We start from the raw sequence: 23,440 nt of genomic DNA, 5'->3' as shown, positions 1-23,440 counted from the left end.
CTTAGTTCAACATGGAATGCATTTAAAGAAAATAGAAAATGCGAGTTCAGTGTTAGAGACTTTTAATTTGAAGCGTAAGTAGATACATGAGAGGAAATATGCTGTGTGCAGTGGAAACTGCAGAACTGGGTGAGAGGTCAGGGATGTATCCATTTTAATTTTAAATAAAACTTCACTGAAAAAATAGGCAAATAAATATTAAAGTTTCAGCTTGAACATCACATTTGAAAACTGAAGAATATAGTCATTCATATTACTTATCAGGTTTTAAATTTATACTCAAATATATTGGTTAGATTCTGCATTTAATCATGTTTTTTTAGGCATGTGCTTTGCTAGAACATTATAAGCAATGTCTTCTGATTTGGCAGAGATTAGCTTAGTAAACTGAATGTTTATTATCAAAGGGGATTTTTTTTTTTTTTTTTACCATTTAAGTGAATGTTCCCATTTAATATCTCCAATAAAATGTGAGTGTTTGTTTTTCTGGCAAAAGAGGTCTCTGAATATGCTATGTCTGCATAATATCAAAGTAACTAAGTGGTTCAAGGCAATGGGAAATATTCTGTTTTATGGAACTTATTGGTTAAATCACAATAAAAATTTAATAATTTTATAGATAAAAGCACAATGACTTGCTTCCAAATAAATAAACATTAATTTTTTTTATGTTAAAGAAGTCAAGTCACATAATTCATCTAGCCTTAGTCTCCTCATTTGTGAAGTGAGAAGTTAGAATAACAGCTAAGTTTCCTCTTAGTTTGTACTTTTTATTATATGTAAACACTAAATCTTGAGAAAACAAAAATAGCTTATTATCGAACATGTTAGGTGTACTAAAATGCCAGAAGGAACAATTGTCAAGAAAATCTAAAATCATAATTATTGCTATTATCTGGAATTTTTTACACAGTCTTTTTATCCAGGCAGCTTAATGAGCTCTATGGTTGTAGAAATCACAATATTAAAAGGAAGGGAATAAAAGTGAATATTCTAAGCCCCACATTAGTTGACATAGTAAGTCAGTGGTACAACCTAGGCAGTCAAAGTGTACTCCTCAAGGTCATAGGCATCACCTGGGATCTTATTAGAAATGTCAAATCCCAGAGTCCTCTCCAAACTACTAAATCAGATTTTGCATTCTATCAGGATTCCCAGGTGATTCCTTTGTACATTAAAATTTGAGAAATACTGATAACAATTCTACTAGATCTACACTCACTAGAGAAATTTATAACATCCACCTATAGATACCACCTCTGTCTCACTTGTCTTCAATTTATCAAACTTTATAACATCACTTGCCCTAATGTCATACACTTAGTAAAAGAAGATATGTGAAACTGAAGAGATCTATCTTGAAGGAAATAGCTTGAATTAGATTTCATGTAAAAATAGTACAAAGATAAATAAGTTCTGGGAATATAATGTACAGCATGATGACTGTAGTTAATAATACCGTATTGTATATTTGCAAGTTGTTGAGAAAGTAAATCTTGAAAGTTCTCATCACTAGAAAAATATTTGTGATTATGTGAAGTGATCAATATTTACTAAATTTATGGTGGTAATCATTTTGCAATGTATACATACATCATTATGTTGCACACCTTAAACCAATACAATGTTATATGTCAATTATATCTCAATAAAACTGGAGGGAAAAAAAGAATGATTCAGGCCCTGAATGGGAACCTCCTCTACTCTAGCCAAGGAGAACTCAGAGAAATTTAGTTTCAAAAACTATACAAATGTCTAACTAATGTACTGTATACTTGAAACTAATAAAAAAATTTAAAAAAAAAATCTCAACCAAGTTCCTTCATTTACTAGAGCAAAAACAAATATGGAGAGCTATGCAGAAGATACATGTGTTCCTACTAATTTTGTAATAAATGGTCCATTCTTTTACAGGTTTGCTATAGAAATTGCTTAAGTCACACACAGAGGGCTATTTCTTGCATAAGCTTCATTAAGCTTTTTAAAATATACGGTTGCCACGATGTTTGGAAATCAGTAAACTGAACTGAAGGAAAAGGGTACTTATTTGCTTTGCTAAAGAAGGGAGAGACTCAAAGAAATAAACTAACATTTCTTAAGCATCTATTCTGTGCTTAGTACTACACTAGATATTTCATATAAAGAACCAGGGTCTCTAAAATGTTAAACTTGAGATCTGTTCTCTGTCATATAAATTTGGTGTTACTGTGATCTGTCGCAACTATTAAAAACAGCTTTTCAATCATTTAATAACATTAAAAATTTGTGCTTTATTATAAACTATCGACACTTCCAGACCTTTCCCCTCTCCCTAGTTAGACATTATTAAGAAAATATCCTATAAAATTAGAGATCAGATCATCTCATTGTTATAATATCCAAAGCGTCTATCTTAGATCTTAAACACACAGGGGGATCTTATCTGGGCTTCCATAATGATGCTGTTTATCTGAGTGTGGTCCCTGAAAGTATCTTGGGAGTATAATTGAAACCATTTTGCAAACTAAGTTTTGGCATCATGGAAGGTATCATTTAGTTACGTGATGCTTCATTCCTTCCTTCAATGCATATCTACTGTGTGTTTCCTATTTGTCATACAATTTTAACAGCAGAGTGTAAAAATAAATAAGAAAATTATATAAATTAAATCAATAATTATAAGTTGTGGAAAGTGCTATGAAGAAAAGAAAGCATAAGACCACGAGAGAAAATTAGCAGCAAAGAGGTTCCTCTTCTGGTGTGGACAAGAAGGATCCAAGCAGAAAAATCATCCTCCGGATAACTATATAGACTCTAGACAAGATATAGGCAGCCCTCATATTGCACAATACATCACAGTAACTGAAATTTGTGCATATTGGAACTGCGTCCTTGCTCTATGCAGTTCTATAGTAGCAGTTACTGCGTAAAGTGAGAGCATGATTACAAAATTCATAGGTTTCAGTTAACATAGTAATGTGCATGCAAGGACTGCCACATTGCAAAACAACCATCTGAAGGCAATGTATGGTGAAAAAAACACAAAACAAAAACAGGTGGATATCGAAGGAAGTCAATACTTGCAAAATGGAATAACAGAGTAGATTTAACCTTTTTTACAGCTCTTAGCCCAAAAGAATGCTTCAGGAGTCACCATGCACAGAATGTATAAAATTCCTACAGAAAATATAGAGACTTTCTGATCCAAAGCAGCAGAGGACAGGCTTCAAGGAAACCACAGCTTCTGGAAAGTGAGGGAATAATCACCAAAAAGGAGGGAGACAGAAAAAAAGACACTTAGTTCTGTAAACAAACTGTGCTCACCTACCTAGCAGAACCCTAAATCATACATGTGTGAAGCAGATCACAGAGGTCAGCTAAGGATGAAAGAATCGAACTAAGATTTGATCTGCTGCAACAGAGATTGAGTTTGCAGTTCGAGTCCTACTAAAACAAATGAAAAAATTAACACTCTAAGGTAGAATTTAAAAGAAAATATGTTCACAGACTTACATTCACGGTGTCTAAATAAACTCCAATTACTACCTAAAATACAGAGAACAAGAATAGTGCTGACTCATTCTCAAGAGAAAAGACATGGACATCAACCCCAAAATGACCCAAGCATTAGGATTAGCAGACAAGAATTTTTAAGCAGCTAGTCTAACTATGCTTATCAACATAAGAAAAATAGTCTCAAAATGAATAACAGGTAGGGAATCAGGAAAAAAGTAAAAAATGTCAAAAAGAACTGAAAATAAATTCTAGAACTTAAAAAATATAATATATTAAATAAAAACTCACAAGATAGGCTTAGCAGCAGAATGGATAATACAGAAGAATGAGAAAATAAACTTGAAGGTATGTGAATATGAATTATTCAATTTGAAGCATAAGTTGAAAAAGTGACAGTCTCAGGATCCTATGGGATAATGTCAAAAGGTTTAATATACATGTAATTAAAGTTAAGAAGGAGAAGAGTAAGAGAATGAGGTAGAAATAATATTTGAATACATAATACTATTTCCAAGTTTTGGTAAAATATATATATTTACAGTTTCCACATTCTCAGAAAACCAAAAGCAGGAAAGATATAAAGAGAAACACTCATCAGTACATCACAGTCAAACTGATGAAAACCAAAGATTCAGAGAAAATTGTGAAAGCAACCAGAAACTCAGAGGTAAGAAATATGTGTCGTAAATTTTAAGCCACTAAATTTGGGGGTAATTTGCTATGCAGGAATAGATAATTAACATGACTATTATAGTTGGAGGTATCAACACCCCTCTCTCAATAATTGATAGAATGAATAGATAGGAAATCAGGATATAGAAGATTCTAAAAATATCAACCAATCTACCCTATAAAATGTTTCAGTCAATAACAGAAGAAAATAAATTATTTTCACATGAACACAGATTATTTATTAGGATAGATCATATTCTGAACTATAAAATAAACCTCAATAAATTTAACAGGATTAAATCATTCAAAGTATGTTTTCTGTTCACGATGGAATTAAATGAGAAATCAACCACAGAACAATGTCTGAAAACACCGCCTCATATACAGAGATTAAAATCAGACTTCTGAATAAAATGGATCAAAAAAGACATCACTGGGAAAATTAGAAAAAAATTTTCACTGGATATAAATGAAAAACAGTATATCAAAATATGTGAGATGCAGCTAAAGCAGTGCTTAGAAAATTATAACATTAAACTTTAATATTAGGAAAGAAGAAACATCTCAAATCACTAATCAATAATCTAAGTTTGCACTATAAAAAACTTGAATGAGTAAATCAATCATCGAATAAGCAAAAAGAAGGAATAAAGAGTGAAATCAATTAAAAAGAAAAGAACCCCAAAAGAGACAATAAACCAAAGGCTGATTTTTTTGAATGGATAAAGAATATTGATAATCTCTATAAGAGTTATCATCAAGTATTTACCAAAGAGCAATAAAAATATAGATTCAAAAAAATAAAAACAATCAGGCATATTTACTCAAGGGATGAAAATATAGACCTTCAAAAATGCTCGTACATAAATATTCATAGCAGCTTTATTTGTAAATGTCAAATACTGTAAACAACCCAACGTCTATCAACAGGGGAATGGATAAACAAATTGGGATATATTTATGCAGTGGACTAGAACTCAGCAAAGAAAAGAAACCAATTATTGATAAACACAATGACATTGGTTCTTATGAATCTCATAGGCATAAAACTGAGCTAAAAGAGACACAAAAGCATATATACTATATAATTCCATTTACAGGTCGTCCCCCCTTATGTGTGGGGGATATGCTCCAAGGCTCCCAGTGGATGCCTTGAGGGATGCTACTGAACCCTCTATGTGCTATGTTTTTTCCTATACGTACACGTGATAAAGTTTAATTGATAAATTAAGCACAATAAGAGATTAGCAATAATAACTAATAATAAAATAGAACAATTAGAACAATATACCATAATATAAGTTATGTTAATGTGGTCTCTCTCAAATTGTCTTATTGTATTATACTCACCCTTCTTGTGATGATGTGAGATGATAAAATTCCTTGTCAAGAACTTTCACTTTTTCACTCAAAGGAAGCGCTTTTACAGCTTCTCTTTGGCATATCAATTGCCAGCATCACTACTCTTGCACTTTGGTGCCATGATTAGATAAAATAAGGGTTACTTGAACACAAGCACTGCAGTATGACAACAGCAGATCTGATAACCTAAATGGCTATCAAGCGACTGGGCAGGGAGTGTAAACAACGTGGATATGCTGGACGAAGGGATGACTCAAGTCTCAAGCAGGACTGAGCAGGACATCGCGAGATCTCATCACACTACTAGGAACAGAGCGCAATTTAAAACTTATTAATTGTTTGTTTCTGGAATTTTTTATTTAATATTTTCAGAGCCAGTTTACATGAGTAACTAAAACCTCAGAAAGTGGAACCACGAATTACAGGGTTACTATTGTATACGAAGTTCTAGAACAGACAAATCAAAACTATAGTGATAGATAGCAAAACAATTATTATCTCCAGGTGGAGGAGGTAGGCAAGGATTTACTAGAAAGGGGCACAAAGGAGTTTTCTTGGTGCCCTGTGTCTTGATTGGTATGAGTAGATTACAAGGGTGTATACATTTATCTAAATCATCAGATTGTTTGCCTATGATGAGAAAGAGAGAGAGGGAGAGGAAGAAGGAGAGAAGGCAGGACACAGAGAGATTATGAAAGAAAGAACAAAAAATTTTAAGAAAAAAGAAAAGAAAACAGAACTGGGTAGGATCTTGGGGTAATCTGGACCAGGTATAAAGGTGTAAAGGAGTTACAAAACAAAACTGACTTGGAAAACTCAGAAGTAAATGCTAAGAAGGAGTAGTCTCTAAAGAATGGACAAGAGACTCCAGGAATGAACAATCTTTATTTACTCTACTTCTCTAATACATGTAATTGTGTGTGTGTGTGTGTGTGTGTGTGTGTGTGTAATGTCTATTTTATAAATAACCACAGTGGCTATAAGTGTGTATGTGTGCAATAAGAGCCAAGTTAAAATTTGTAAGGCCCCTAAACACAGACAATATTATAGTACTCTGTTCTACCTATCCCCATTATATAATTCTAAATTAAAAGGATGCAACTGTAGACTGAAATATCTATGGATGAATATATATAATATCTAGGACATGCTTCAAAAATAATATGGGTGGAGACATGAATGAGTCGGTGGATGTGTTTGGTCATGATTTAATAATTGTTACAGCTGGATAATGGGTACCATTATGTATGTTTGAAAGAAAGTCAAAGAAAACTGTAGTAACCATAAAATAAGTGTGTTAAGTAAGGCCAGCAAAGTTTTTATTTACTTGTCATGAATAACTACTTAGAAGCTTTAAAAAATATCTTTTAATTATTTTAGTGTCCCTGTTACTCATGTTAAAAGCCTATAGAGAACATATCTACTGGGTGATTCCATTCTGGTTAGACTGAGGATTGTTACTGCCTTATCTCAGGAAGGTTTCACAAGTTAAAGGAGCCTCTGGGGCAGTGCAAATAACAACTAAGAGAAGGAGCCAAATCCTGTGTCACTGCTTGGTAGGAAGCATCCCAGCAAATAAGGGAAAGGACCAGAAATATTTTCATGTCAGATGAGGTAGAAGAACCAGCAGAACAGGTCCTACTGTAGTTTTTCTATTAAGGACATGGAGAAAATTATAATTGAGATTTTGGAAATAAAAACGAAGGTAATAAATTTGAATTTCCAAAAGACTATTGATTGTAGATTGCAGTTCTCTGATATGACTGACCTATTATAAAACAAATGTGTTTAATAGTCATTAGGCATTCCATACATATTCTCAGAGTTGAAATATTTGTTCATTGAACAAGTATAAGCCATTCTGTAATATGATGAGCAAATAATTGGAAAAAATAAATCGGCTTAAATTTTTAGATTATCAAAAATTTACGACACAGAAAAAATACTAAAGAAAGAACATCCTTTATACCTAAATACCTCCACATTTATTTTTTAAAGTTTCTTAAAGTAAAAATTAAAGTTATATTACTTCAAATGAATAATACTATAGTAATCTTATCTGGTTAAGGTAGAAACTTAAGAGATCATAGATAGTAATTACTCCTGGCAACTAAACAACAAATTGATTTGGGTTTAATTCTTATTTATTCATTTATAGACATAGAAGGAAGATTCCTGTTATCAAACTTTAAGTCATTATTATAAAAATATTAATAATGTCCTAAGAATATATATCTAAAGATTTGAAAAATGCACACAGATTAACAATAAGTAGAAAGAGAACACATTACTTTCATTTTTGGGGTAATGTCATGTCAAAACAGTAACCTATTTTTGGTTAATCAACAAAGCAATCAGCAAGTAATTACTGAATAACTACAAGATGCTATGAAATGTACAAGAGATATGTAGGATAAGGGGTTCACAATCCTGGTGAAGGAGTGGACAATCCTGATGTCTAATATACATAAAAATGATTAGATAAAAACAGAACACATTATGTGAATAGGTTTTAAGACAGTGTTTCCATGAGTAAGTCATATGAGTGTAAGGAGGGTTAGATAACACTGGGCTGGGGATTGTACTTGGAACGATGGTAAGAAAAGGACAGAAAGGATTTGAAACAGAATACTTTATGCTTGTCGTATAATTCTTAAAATATTCACTCCTATAAAATAAGCAAGTTATTTCTACTATCTTTGAGATTAAAAAACAGATCTAAAATAGCCACTATTTCTTTTAATGGAAACTATAAAATATATTTTAAATGCTGACAGTCTCTTCTAAACATTTAAGACAGATATAGATGAGTGGAGTTACAATTATTTTTCTTTGTCAAATTAAAGAAATATCATTACAAATTGAAGAAATATCATTACAAAGAGAAATATACTGCACTCTTAATCACAAGATTTAAGTGAATATCTTTACATGTACATAATTCTGTCATCCAAAAAACTTTTTTGGTTTGTTTGTTTTAAACATACAAAGAAAAAGTTGTATGTATTCCAATAGCAAAAGCAAGCCACACATGGTATTTAGTTCATTTTGTTCATATAAAACATACAAAAGCATGTTCTGTCAAAGGTGTTTTCAAGTTTAAAAGAATTGTTTCTATATGCTGCATAGGGCCAGAAGTAAAATTTTAATTTTCATCATCATCATCCTTATTTTATGCCTACAAGTATTTTCCAAGCACCTCCTATATGAGGTAAACATGCTTAACTCTCTAGGGAGGAAAAAAAAAAAGAAAGGATGTTTTCATCATGGCCTCTGTCCTTGAAAATCGTAAAATGCTTTTTGAGATATGTGTAAATTAAAAAAAAAATGACAATTTCAAAATCAAGAAATTTTTCACGTATGTGTAGTGAGAAGCACAGACAATATTAACCATTGATTAAGAACTGGGTACAAAATAAGTTTTGTGGTTATGATAAAACATTGAAAAATGCCAAGTATTCCTGTTCCTTTTAGTCTAGCTGACTGGCATAAAAAAAGGAAAAAGGAAGAGAAATACGTAAATAAAAAAGCATTGAAACCATGAAGAATGCTCAAGCTGATAACGGTGATGAAGGTCAGGGATAAAAAGGAGAAAAAAAAAGACAAACAGGAGAATGACACATGATATTTGTGGCACAAATAAAAGATAAGCATCTTAATTAACAAAGAAAATTTCTATATTAGTAAATATATAATCACCTCATAGAAATACACTTTGAACTATCTCAAAATATATTCTCTATAAGGTAAAATACCATTATTTCCAGTGATAAATTTTAATTATAGATCTACCCACATATTGGTCATACAGTTTTAAAGATTACAATTTGATTAGTTTCCTCTTCCTACTCCCATTTTTTTTCATTTAGTTTTCATAAAATGCAATGCTTTGCAACATCAAATAATTATATGATATTTTTTGTAGGGATTAACTTTTAAATCAAAACATGCACTTGTTAACATGCTTCCTGACTATATAAAGGAGATTTGGGCTATATCTATATAATATGTAAAAAATCATTTCACTGGGAAATAAGCTAGGTAAACTAATTTCACATAAACAAAATTGTTTTGACAAAGCTTTTCACTTTGTAGCAGGTTTCTTTGGTATTATTAAAAACATTAGGCTTTATTTAGAACCGTCAAGGAAAAATTTGACATTTTTCTGAAATAATATGGACACCTATTCAAATAACTTATCTTATTTGATTTAACTTATTTGAATTATCATTTCAAATGAAGTTCAATAAATAGCATTTTTTGTCCTTAATTATTTGGATTGATCATCAGCATTGATCAAATTTTATTTGTTGTGATGTTTACTATTTATTCAATATTATGTTTGGTTCCATGTATCAAGGTATTCTGTATTCTTGGGCAAAACAAAAACAAAACATTCAGTTTTAAAACAATTAAAAATAGAGTTAAAAACAATTCTAGCAGCAAAGTTAGTAGATTATAAGCACCCTCTGATAAACTGTACTCTCTACCTGGCTTTTCTTCACTGTCCCCATTGTGACAGTACACTTAAGTTTCATCTGAAACATTTGTGTTTTATTTATGGTCCACTGAGAAAATAAATTCTCCCAGGAGTAAAGGGCACACTAGTGTGATGCCATTGAGAGATGTGAACCACCATAATATGTATTTAATGAATTACCATTACAGGGTGGAATCACAGCTACTTAAAATGCAGATTTGCCCACACTAACATGAGAAAACAAAATATACTTGACTGCTTATACTCATTCTTAGTCTATATTCTCCCCTTCAGTCCGAGGAGAACACGGAGAGGGTAAACAATATTTCTCCTGAGGATCTTAGACAGAAAGATCAACCAAGGAGACACTGTGGTACCATGATATATACTGCCAGAGCAGCTGAATTACTAGGCCCTGCCCTGTGTGCAGGAGGCTTCAGTCTCTCTAATGGGGCAGGGAGCACCTCTGTCAAGCAATTATTCCTTAACAGCTGACAGGACCATGCCTCAATGTAGAATTTCTCAGGCAATTAAATATTAACTTTAACTTTATAAATATACATTTCGAAGTGATGTATAAAGAGACTAAATGACCAGCCTTGGTGTGTATTAACGCAAGTACACACTTTCGTCCCCTCAGGTTTCATGAATGCTTAGGACACAATTTATCCATCTCAGTGGAGATCAGAAGACTGTTCTGTCTGAGGTTGATGCGCTCCAAAATGGGGGTATCTTGAAAAGTCAGAGAAGAGCAAATAGTTCTTCCTGTCCACTTTGGCCTCAAAACTTGATAGCTCTCACACCAAAAAAAAATCTAACCAGGAATCCTCCAAGTCACAGCTCATCATTTTTAGTTTTGTATTGGACTGCTAATAAACCTTTCGTTCTTGAAAACTAATCAGTTTCTTAGGGAAGCAGAATATATGTATATATTGTGTTTTCAAGTCCCCATATCATCCTTCCTTGGAACAATAGTTTACACCAAGGGGGTATATAAGCATTTCTCATTGATAAAATAGTGATGTCTTCACTTCTCCAACTCTTTTAAATCCATTTCCTCTTCTACTCTTGTCATTCAAATCTTTCAAAGACTCTGAAATGTTTAATTCCTCATGCCCCAAAACTATTAGCAGCTTATAGATAATAATAATCACTCTTATTTGACCTATAACACATATACACTCTACATATCACTATGTTTATGACACATACACACACATGGTTTCACTATAACATAGTGAATATTCTGATTTTATTTATAGCAAGTCTCATTAACTATGAACTATTTTAAAATTTGATAAATTATAAGAGCAAAATAGTAAACATCGGTAATTTATTTTCCTTGGTAAAGATGGCCTAAATTAGCATGAACCACAAATATGTGTACATAGCCATATTAAAAATAGTTTTCCCTACTTGAAGGTATTCTGACACAAACTGCTAGTAACTGTTGAGCCACTGAAGTTATAATGCATTTCCGAAATATGTTATAATCATCAAACCTAAATACACCTCTAATTAAAATAAATCCTGCCATGAGTGTGCAGATCAAAAGGAAAGTGCTCTTAATATATTGTTGTTCAATTTGGGCCTCCACCTCTTCTGCAAAAATCTCCCAGAGATACTGCAAAGCCATTAGTGTCTGCTACATGCTAAAGCTTCTAGTTTAACACCAGTAGTCTGTGTAACATCCTACATTATAAATCACTGTTGTGACCTATGCCCAGGAATCCATCTAGTCATATTGTTTATGACGATTGGAGGAAGGGATACTGAGCAACATCTTTAAGGTTGACTGATCAAAAAATATAAATAATATTTCCAAAACAATGAGTGAAAATTTTCAGCACGTCTCTATTCGACATATAGAAAAACAGGGAGAATTATCATTTCAAATGAAGTTCACAAAGGTGCCTACCTCTAATTATTATCAGGCTCCATAAAGGCTGCAGGAAAAGCACTTTGAACAATCTGAAGTACTTTTAAAAAATATATGATGTTTTATTGCTATTTTTTGCTTTAGATACTGCAAGCCTAACCCTTCTTTTCCAGTTTGAATATTTCTGTGCCTTTGTTTTCCCAGTCATATCCCTGAATTTCGGTGTTAATTTCTTCTTAAAATGTTTATGTACCACAGCTATATAATCCTATTGTCATTTTTATTATTACATTATATTGATAAGTCAGTCTATTTCTTTCTTCTATTGAATCCTATACTTGGATTTTATAAATGAGATCATTCAGCATAGTCTCTGCAGGACTGACACCTGGTGTCTTTGCCATTAAATTTCTGTAAGCTTATCAAAAACCAATTTTTGATAGCAGTAAGAAACCAAGAAACTCTATGATTTCCTAAAGTTGTTTTCCATATGGCAAAATGTGGAAATTTTTAGCTTTCACTTGAAAGTTCATCCTCTTTTTCTGCTCCTTTTGTTTTTTCTCTTCTCCTCTCCCTCATCTTGTAATCCTCAATGCTCTTTTATTCTTCTCTTTCCTCCACCTCTTTTCACGACTTACCCTTCTATCTTCTCTTTGACACATTCTCTCCTTGCACCATTTCTTTTCTTTGTATTATTAGAAGGCTGCTGAATTTTTTTATATATGTAACCTAAACAAAAGGTGCTCTTTGTGAGAACTTTTACAATCATAAAAAAAAAAAAATCCCCATGTAGTGTTTATGTGAGTAGGATGTATATGTAGGTGCAGGGCAAAGTTAACTTATTACCTTGGCCATTGAGATGCTCTGGGGGGTCAAAGACAGACTGAAATATGGGGCAGAAAGACAAATGAAATAATTTTAATGTGAAACAGAAATTAAATAGGTAAAAAGAAAAGGAGTGTATCTTATACTTTCTTTGCGACAATTCATAGCATCAAAAATAAAAAGTTTCACCTGGACTTTCCAGTATATATATCTTGTCTCAACAACGAGATGTAAACTAATAGAGGCAAGGTTCCAAATATTAAACTTCTCTATATCTTTTAAGACATAGCACAGCTCTTTATATATACATCGGGCACTTTAAGGGGGTTTGAGTGAAATATATAAATCATTATGAAATTGGTGAGCAACCCCAAAAGATTGACTAAAATTGCTTGATATTATTGCAATCTAAGAAGTTAAGCAATGCATATGAATATGAATACACACACAGATACATTGACATACAACACATACACATACACCTCAAAAAGAAAAAATTATATGAAAACATGAAACCAGAGATATATACAAATACACAAGAGAAAATTATATAAAAATATATACATGTAGAAAAATTAATTCATTAATTTGTAATCTTAGTAGGTAACTTAAAAATAATCATGAATATCTTCATTAGTTTCCAAAACCTAAGTTTCCAGGAATGCATTATAGTGAATAAGCAACTGTGAGTAGCTGTACAATTAATATTGATAGTGAGACATTGACTTATGTGTACTTGGGTAGGTCATGTTATCTGACCTATGCTTCTGTGTCTCTGAAGTGACTACTTATTTGCCTTCTCATCCGCCTCCTCTGCAAAGATGCTCTGCAAATAAATGAGGTAATGTTTGCAGCTTGGGAAAGAAATCTATTTCATACTCTCAGATATTATTACTATTCCATGTTCAAGCTTGGTATATTATTGCCTCTGTTTTAAATTTAAATTGTACTGTTCAAGTCCTTGGGTTCTGACCAAAATATGGGTCAACATAAGAGGATGATTATTTTTTATTTTAATTCTGAGGCTCTGTTCGGATCCCTTGCACGTGTGAGGTAAAACTGAGGAAAATAAACAAAGCACATAAATCAAGCTTTGAAAGAAAAATATCAGGAAGGATTTTTTTTTTTCAATGAAGAGCGTGAACACTGTATTTCCCTGGAGGAATATTTCGGTCCAGGAAGAATAGTGCATGCAGTGTGAGTGTGTATGTGCGTGTGTGTGCGCGTGTGTGTGTGAGTGTGTGCTGGGCGTGCGCGCCCGCGGAGAGGGGCGGGGGAGGCGGATGAGGAGGATGAGATCATAGTTTCAGGATCCTCAGGAAACCCTGGTACTGGCAGCAGCCAGCCTCTGCTGTGCCCACATGACCCACAACTCTGGCAGCGGACCCGGCACTTCTAACATTATTAAATAATAAGAAAGCAGCTCCTACTCCATGCCCGAACCTCCCTACAGACCAATGGACACCTTCTAAGAGTTTGGCGAGTCGGTGACTGAGGCGCCCGTCCATTCCAAGGTGTGTGCAAGGCGTTTTCCTCTTGACATCTCCGGAGTGGGGGAGGGCATGGGGATGGAGGGGGTCGGGGTGACCAGCGAGAAGTGGGTGCCGGACCCGGCCGCTGCGCGCTGCCCCGGCCGCGGGGTGCCGCGGAGAAAGCCGCGAGGCGGGAGATGCACATGACGCGCAGCCCCAGCTGCGCAAGGACCGCAGCCGCCCACGGCGCCGGGGCGCGCGGGCAGAGAGGAGCCTGGGCTGCTGGAGCAAGGGCAGGCGCCGCGCATCCGGCAAAGTCGAGTGGAGCGGACGGCGAGCGCGGGCGAGGACAGGGAATCACCCCAACGCCCACTCGCGGGGTTCCCACCTGTGCGCCGGCGCGGGCCGCGGCAAGCGCGAAGCATGTGCGGGGCGCCGCAGCCTGGACTGCGGTGCGGCGCCTCCCCCGGCGGCGGGCGGCGCCTCGGGCCCGCGGGGCGGCTGTAGTGGCTGCTGCAGGATGGCCGGCCCGGGCGCGCGGGGCCGCGCAGGTAAACCTCAGCCGGCCGCCGAGGCGGGGCAGAGCCGCAGCCCCCGCTGTCGCCGCTGCGCCGCTCCCGGGCTGGCGATGGCAGCCGGCTCCCTCGCGTCGCGGTTTGAGTTGTTTTTGTTGTCATTGCTGCCCTTTGGGTCGTCCTCGCGGGCTGAGCCGGTGGGCGGTGGCGTGGCCACATCCATTAGGGATGACACTCACGTTGGGGAGCAGTCTGGGGAGTACTAACCAGGAAATCCACGATGGGTTCCTTAACGGCTAGCGGCTTCTGCGCGTGTTGCAGTGCACTGCGGTGCCCGGGTGGATGGCCGTGTGGGAGTGGGCACTCCGTACGGGGGTCGCGCCGGGCGGTTGGGTGCGGAGGGTGAGTGTCTTCCGCTCTTGTAGCCTGTTGCCCACTTCGGAGTTTTCCGCTGGACAGAAGGCGGACGGGAGGTTGGTTCTGGTACCCGAAGTGGTAGGTGGAGAAGTGTCTGTCAAAAGACCAAAGCCAAGGAGAGAAGAGGGGTGGTGACTCAGTGCTTGGGCTCAAAGGTACCATGGCTGGGACTTGGTAAAGTAAAACTTTCCGTTTAGCAGGCTTGGGGTATGGCTTTGAGAAGATAACTGTAGATTTTAGGGGAGAAATATTAGCTGCACACTCGTGAAGCTAACCACCATTGGGTTCATTCTTGCTCTAAAAAATGGTCTTTTGAATTGATGTTTACGTTCAAGTTGTCCAGTTATCTGTTATCACTTTGTATCACTTGGTATTTAATATATGTTTGTGTTTCCTTTTGAATATGCAATAGTTGTTGAAGTATGAAGAGTTGTTAATTTCTTTAACAAAAAAAAAATATTTATTTTACCATTGCCAAAGGTAGAAACTTGTGGGGGGAAAAAGAAAAGCAGCTCTCTGCATATTCCAGGCACAGTTCTATGTTATTTAAGCCTTATTCTCTCACTTAATTCTTGCGCAACCATAAGGAGTTGGTAATAATATTATCCACTTTTTACATATGAGGAAAGCCAGACACAGAGAGGTGAAATAATTTAACCATGGTCATACAGTTATGAAATGTTAGAACCCAGATGGTCCTTGGTATAATCTTAACCAACTCACATTTTTTTTTCATAAAAATAGGACCCAATTGTACCTAAAGTCTTCTATATTTGACATATTGCCCACATTTCTCTACCAAGATGAACCCCTTAACTGACTATGTGCTACAAGTTGGAGGCAATTAACTCTTTTTCTAATTTTTAATACTATAATTATGGCAAAGATTCTTTGAGTAGTTTCCTTTGCCACAATTAACCACATTTCCTACAACAGTTATAGATTAATGTAGTATTTACCAGCAAAGTTAAGATTTTCAGCAGTTAAGATTTACCACCAAAGTAAATTATTCTAAAGCAGATAGCTGAATGTATGTACTTGTTTGCATTTAATTTTAAATTTCCTAAGATATTAGTCTGTCCTTTGCTCAAAGCATGGTCATCGTTTTCTTTAGAATCTCATCTTGTAAAAATTTTTGAGCAAGTTTAGTCATCTTTAATCCAATCACTCTCACAAGAGCTTTGGCAGTTTTAAAGGAAAAATTATGTAATTCTCTTTCAAGTATCAGTAATTAAAAGCAGGCTATATTTTGAGGGTATTTGTGTGTGTCATACGTTTTAGCCAATTGTATATACGCTATACAAAGTTGTGGAGCAATGAAGACCGAAATCAAATTTCTCATTAGATATAAGTAGAAATACTTTTTAAATCTTCACTTCTTTTAAATGAACCATAATGTTGAGAAAGGTTTCAAGTGGGGTAATCTCTAACTAGACATATTTGGAGAATTATTCTTTATTTGAGCTTATCATGGAGCTCTTGTGATATTTATTCTGTTGGACAGATATCTCTCTTAAATCTCTATCTGTTATTTTTTTCTAGTAAATTTAATTGCTTCTTCACATAACAAGTTTCAAAGTTATTTTGACATTCATAGATTTCCTTAATTGTTTTTCAGTTTAATTAAATACAATACACATATTCTAAATCCACACCTACCCAACATTATAAGTGAAGAGAGACTAGAATCCAACTGGAACTACTTGGAACCATGATCTTTAGATGTGAAAAAAAAAATTTCCTGCTCTTCATTGGTTAACCTCCACCAGTACACCCCCCAAATTATGGCCACAGTGTTATTTTGGGATGTTGGAGTGCAGTGTTGTGGTCGGAAGAGTTGCATGCATTAGACACAAGTGTTTTTAATACTGAAATTGAGTTTGAATTTTCCAAGACTATTTATATAGAATGTTGATTGTCTTTAAGGCATAAATCCTATGACACATACATAAGTCCTTTCTTAACTGAATCAGAGCTGTTCGGTTTTCTAGTTTCTGTTACTTATTTTAGAGAAAACATTCCCTTGCTACTTTTACCTCTCCTGATGCATTTGACATGACTTTTTCCTTTTAAGTTACTCACTTCTAGTTTTGGGAGAATTTTACTGTCTCAGCTTCTTGAGAGCATCTCTGTTCAGTGGAGAACTGGAAATCAGTAGTGAGCAAAAAGTTGAGTGAGCCCTGCCAACACAAAGGGTCAGATGTTAATAAAATAATGATACAGATAAATTCTTATTTACATATTGAGGTAAAGTCTCTGAAAGAAGGAATTCTATAAGAATGTGTAATAAGGATTCTGGACCAGACAGGGAGGTTGAAACAGGATGCCCATAAATCACATATTTACGGAGGAATGACTTGTGAGGAAATGTTCATTAAGTCAGATGGTCTTCTTAAATGCTTTCATAAAGATTTTCTGAATTGTTTTCTGAATCAAGGACCTATGTCTCACTCTGGTTATCTCTACACTTCTCTGTTTACCAGAAGACATACTATTTCCCCCTCATTATCAACCTATGGAAATGGGGAGGTTTACAAAACCCCTATTAATAGTTTTTAAAGCACACAGAGCCATAACCTTATCTGGTTATTATCCTACTTGCCAAGAGTTATTTAAGTTTAATGAAATGTAGTCATTTTCTTTCTTTTCCTTAACTACTTTGAAATTAGAAAAGGGGTGTGTGTGTGTGTGTGTGTGTGTGTGTGTGTGTGTGTGTGTTAAGTGATGGAATGTCTCAGAACAGAAAGGTTTGTGATTCATCACCCAGTACCTAAGAAGTGTCCAAAGGAGAAGAGGCCACAAGGTAAAGGAGGTGGTATTAAGTGTTTAATATGCTGAGGAAACAGGTATTAACAATTTAAAGCAAACATGATAATATCTAAATTAATTGAATACTTACTATGTGCTGGACATCATTCTACGGGCTCTATAAAAATTAACTTATGTATTCCTCACAATAGCCTTATGAAGTCTGCATGTATTTGTATTATCCCCACTTCATAGAAGGGGAAACTGAAGTACAAGGAGGACAATAATCATGACCACTGTCGCACAGCTGGAGATCAGCCCTAAACTCAAGATTGCTGATTCCGTAGTGCATACTGTGATGAACTATTGATGTGTAACACCTGGTTCATAAATTTTCTGGTGCATTAAATTCCCATCATTGTTAAAAATAATAATACCTCCGGATTTGATCTTTTGGTTAGTTTTCCCTTCATAAAAATCAGTGGGAAAAAATAAGACTTTCTTTGTATCAATGCTTTTTGCCTGTATTTTACAGTGCCCTCCTCTCAATATATATATGTGTGTATATATATATATGTGTATATATATATATACATATATATATATCAAGAAGTAAGAGACATATGAATACCTAGACAAACACTGTGCCATTTATGAGAAATGTCTCATTATATATTACATAGTTTTAAAATTCAAAAAATAGTAACAAGTACCACTTGAAACTGTTGAAAGTTTTAGCATCAAGAATATGTACTGTAGCATGTCAAAAATTAGGGAAATATCTTTAACAGCTGACAGTACTATGAGCATTAATAAACTTAAGAATTTTAAGTCACCTGTTTTATCCCCCAAGTCTTTGTCCAGAGTATGTGCTACAAGGAGGCTATAAAGTATAACATAAAAACATCTGTTAAATTATCTTGATAAAATTATAAAAACCCTGTTAATTTTTACATTGAGATCTTTTGACGGGAATCATAATAATTGTATAAGTTAAAAAAAACTTAGTCTTTTTAAATATTATCCAAATAATGTTAACTTAAGACAGATGGCACATGTCATTAGCAAAGTGAAGTACTGATTGGTTAAATGTGCTAAAACATAAAGATGTTTGCACTATGTCTGAAAATAAATGTTAGTCGATGTTATTTCTCCTTGCAAATAATAGATAATATGCAGTTTATATGATTAATGTTAACATTAACCATGAATCACAATTCATACATAGTACACGTATCAAAAGCTTCTCTGAAGCTTTTGAACATGCTCAAAGTAGAGCATATATTTTCTATGACTCGTGTATCCCTATTAAGAATGTGATACATCATTTGTCTGTATGCTCAGCTTCATACAAAGCTTTACATCATAGAGTAACCAGCAAACTACTGCTCTAATTTATACCATAAGGAAAGAGATGCAAGACTTGATTTTGCTTTTTGTGTGCATGATGTATGTGCATGTGTTATCAGAATGAAGGATGCCATCAAATACGCCAAAGAATAACTCATTAACTGGAGTTTACAATTTGATGCCATAGTGCAGTATCCTATTCCAAAGAGTTTTGTGTGTTTAATGTAAATATAAAATACATTCATTATTATAATAGTTTAGGTTATGCAGTCCTAACAACTCTAAAATCTCAATGACTGAAAAAAAAACAAAGCTTTATTTCTGCTAATGCTATGTCCCCATGTTGATCAATAAAAGACTATACTTTCTTCACTCAGGGACTCAAGTTGATAAACCCCCCATCATCCAAAACATCTTCATCCTTCATTGGGCACATGGGAACATAGTGAATCACCCACAAGTTTTTAAAGGCTTTCATCAAGAAGCAGTACTTGGCCAATTCCATTCATATTTTATTGGCCAAAGCGAGTCATATGGCTGTTTCTATTCATAAGTCAAGCTTTCACATGCCTAGATGGAAGAAAACAGCAAAATTAATGAACAAACCTAGGTTTGACACATATATTAGCCGGTTTTATTCAATAGTTTTATCACCTAAAAAAAATGATTTATCATTTAATGTAAAAGTAGAATTACCCAACAACTGTGTTTTAGAACTTCAGCATAGGAAGGTAATTTCCACATAAAACCACCAGCAAAGAAGATAGATACTAAACTTGTGTACTTGATGATATTCTTAATTTTCAGTAGGGATTGTATTTAGTCAAGGAATGATGATAAAAGCTATGCTTTATTTTTAGTGAATGCATGAGGTAGCCCATTTGACAGCAAGCACAAGCCAAGAACAGCGCCAGCACCTGCATTCAGCACCAAAGCTGTGTTTTCTGAAAAGATTCAATATTATCAACATGGCACAGAAAGCAGAATAGCTATGTGTGTATCTTTTTTTGCCACCTGTACCAAAAGGGACAAAAGTATCGTAGGTGTTACCATATATTATTATAAAAAGCAGTATAGTTAAACATATAAATCATACTGTGTGTTTATTTAACATTGCCAAATATAAACTAAAAAGTTAGAATATATTTAATCCACATTTTTAAATTAAACCTTTATTTTCAGATAATGAGAAAGTGACACACCATTGTAAGAAATAACACAGAGAGAGCCCATGGTTCCATGTATGCAGGTTACCCACAATGGGGCAATGGCACCATCTTAAAACTTAATAGGAAAATACAACAACCAATCCAATAAGAAAATGTGCAAATGACATGAAGAGACATTTCACCAAGGAAGATATACAAATGGCAAATAAACACATGAAAAGATGTTCAACATCATAAAAGAAATGCAAATTAAAACCACAATGAGATATCATTACACACCTATTGGAATATTCATTGCAAGTATATAAAAATTTACTGATTTTTGTATGTTTATTTGTATCCTGGTAACTTCCTCAATTTATCAGTCCTAAAGGGTTTTTCTGATTTCTTAGAATTGTCTATGTAGACCATCATGTCATTTGGAAATAAGGACAATTGTATTTTTTCTTTCTGATCTGAATGCATTTTGTTTTCTTTTCCTGCATTACTGCACTGGCTAGAATTTCTGGTGCTATATTGTATAAGAGTGGTGAGAGTGGACATCTGTACCTTGTTGCTTATCTTCAGGGAAAAACATTCAGTCTTTTACCATTGAGTATAAATCAGCTGTTATTTTCTTTTGTAGATGTTCTTTATCAAACTGAAGAATTTTGCCTTTATTCCAATTTTTCTGAGTGGTTTTTTAATTATTAATAGGTATTAATTTTTGTCACACGCTTTTTTTTTTAACCAAGTGATATAATCATTTAATTTTCCTTCTTTACCTTGTTAATATGGTGGAATACATTGATTGACTTTGGCTAGAACCAGCCTTGCATCTCTATAATAAACCCCATTGTGTAGAATTCTTTGCCTGCATTACTTTTTACCAGTATTTTGTTAGAGTTTTACATCTACATTCATGAGAGACATTTGTTTCTAGTTTTCTTTTTTGGTACTATATTTGTTATTAGTATCAGAGTAATACTAGCTTCATAAAATGAATTAAGTTGTGTTCCCTCCTCTTCTATTTTCTGAAAGAGATTGTATAGAATTGGTATTTATTCTTTAAATGTGAATTCTTCAGTGACTCCATCTGAGCTAAGAAATTTCTTTTTTAGTACTTTTTTTTCTGGTTTTGAACTCTATTTCTTTATTACTCGTATTTGTTTGCTAGGGCTGCTATAGCAAAATACAACAACCAAGGTGGCTTAAACAACAGAAATGTATTTTCTCATAGTTCTGGAGACACTATATGTTATTAACAGACATATGCCTGTATTTTAATTGGACTTCTTTACTCTGGAGACTTGAAAGTCCAAGGTTAAGGTGTCAACAGGTTTGGTTTCTTCTGAGGCCTCTCTGCTTGTCTTGTAGATGGCTGCATGCTCACTGTGTCCTCACATGGTCTTTCCTCTGTACACCTATGCTTGGTGTCTTTCTGTGTGTTCAAATTTCCTCTTCTTATAGACACCAGTCAGATTGGACACCATTCTGTCACATTTTAACTTAATCATCACTTTAAAGGCCAAATCTCCAAATATAGTCCCATTCTGGGGGTTAGGGCTTCAACATATGAATTTTGGAGGACACAATTTAGCCTGTAACAATACTTATAGGGTATTCAAATTATCTGTTTCATGTTGTGTGAGTTGTGTTCATTTAAGGTTTATTAAGAAAGTAGTTCGTTTCCTCTAAGTTGTCAAATTTAGTTGTATAGAGTTGCTCGTAGTATTTATTTTTGTACTTTTGATGTCTGCAGGGTCTGTAGTGATATCCCTTGCTTCATTCTTGATGTTGGTAGTTTGTGTCTTCTTACTCCTGTCAGTTTTGCTAGAGGTTTGTCAATTTTATTGATCTTTTAAAGAACACATTGTTTCATCGATTTTCTCAGTTGTTTTTCTGTTTTCTATTTCATTGATCTCTGCTCTTATTATTTCCTCTATTCTACTTCCTTTTGGTTTATTTTGCTATTCTTGAGTGGAAGCTTAGATTATTGGTTTTAGGTTTTCCTCTTTTCCAACGTATGCATTTAGTTCTATAAATTTCCCTCTAAGTGCTGCCATAGCCATGTCCTAGACATTTTGATGTGTTTTCATTTTAATTTGATTCAAGTACTTTTTAAAATTTCTTTTCAAATTTCCTCTTTGATCCATGTATTATATAGAAGTGTGTTGTTTAGTTCCCAAATTTTTGTAGATTTTCCTGAAATTTTCTTGTTACTGATTTCTAGTTTGATTCCATTTTGGTCAGAGTCCACACTCTGTATGTTTTAAATTTTTAAAAATTTGTTGAGGTATATTTCATGGCCCAAAATGTTTACTATTTTGGGATATGTTTCATGCACTTGAAAAGATTGTGTATTTAACTGTTTGGCTTAGAGTGTTCTATAAATGTTCATTAGATACTATGGATATTACTGATGAGTTCTTGTATATGTTTGCTAATTTTCTGTCTAGTTGTCCTATTGATTATCGAAGGAATATGTGAAGTCTCCAGTTATAATTGTGGATTCGTCTATTTTTCCTTTCACTTCTATCAGTTTGACTTTACATATTTTGCAGCTCTATTGTTTGATATATACATATTTAGGATCACTGTCTTCTTGGTATATTGACCTTTTTATCATTATATATTATTCTCTCTATATCTAGTAATTTCATTTGCTCAAAGTCTACTATAACTGATAATACAGACACTCCTTTTTTTCTTTGATTTTTGCATATCTCTTTTTCTATCCATTTACTTTCACCTGCCTACATTGTTATATTTGGTGAGTTTCTTGTAGATAAGTTATAGTTGGGTCTTTACATTTACTATAATTGACATGCTAGGGCTTATGTCTGTCATTTTATTTTTTGTTTTTTGTTCTCTTTGTTTTTTTTGTTTGTTTGCTTCTCTGTGTTTTTTTCTCTACCTTCCTGTCAGTTACTTGAGCATTTATAGAATTCCATTATTATTTGTTTATAATGATTTCAAGTGTATCTCTCTGTATAGATTGTTTAGGGGCTGCTCCAAATATTACATCATACACATGTAATTTATTACTATTTACTACTGTTTATCAATTCAAGTGA

At 34.3% G+C, this 23,440-nt stretch overlaps 1 protein-coding gene across 2 annotated transcripts in view; it reads left to right on the top strand.

Annotated features, from left to right (window-relative positions):
- Positions 1 to 14,010: 14,010 nt before the first annotated feature.
- Positions 14,011 to 23,440, top strand: part of DTNA (dystrobrevin alpha) — a 342,157-nt gene continuing 332,727 nt past the window's right edge. For both annotated transcript variants that reach the window (XM_023531716.1, XM_023531724.1), the window contains exon 1: positions 14,011 to 14,227. The gene's annotated coding sequence lies outside the window, so the exon portion shown is untranslated. The remainder of the gene's footprint in view (positions 14,228 to 23,440) is intronic.

This window comes from Pteropus vampyrus, unplaced genomic scaffold (genome assembly GCF_000151845.1).
Source record: "Pteropus vampyrus isolate Shadow unplaced genomic scaffold, Pvam_2.0 Scaffold3, whole genome shotgun sequence".
Lineage (NCBI taxonomy): Eukaryota > Metazoa > Chordata > Mammalia > Chiroptera > Pteropodidae > Pteropus > Pteropus vampyrus.
The sequence above is the reverse complement of the archived record's forward strand: the minus strand, read 5'-3'. Positions and strand labels throughout refer to the sequence as shown.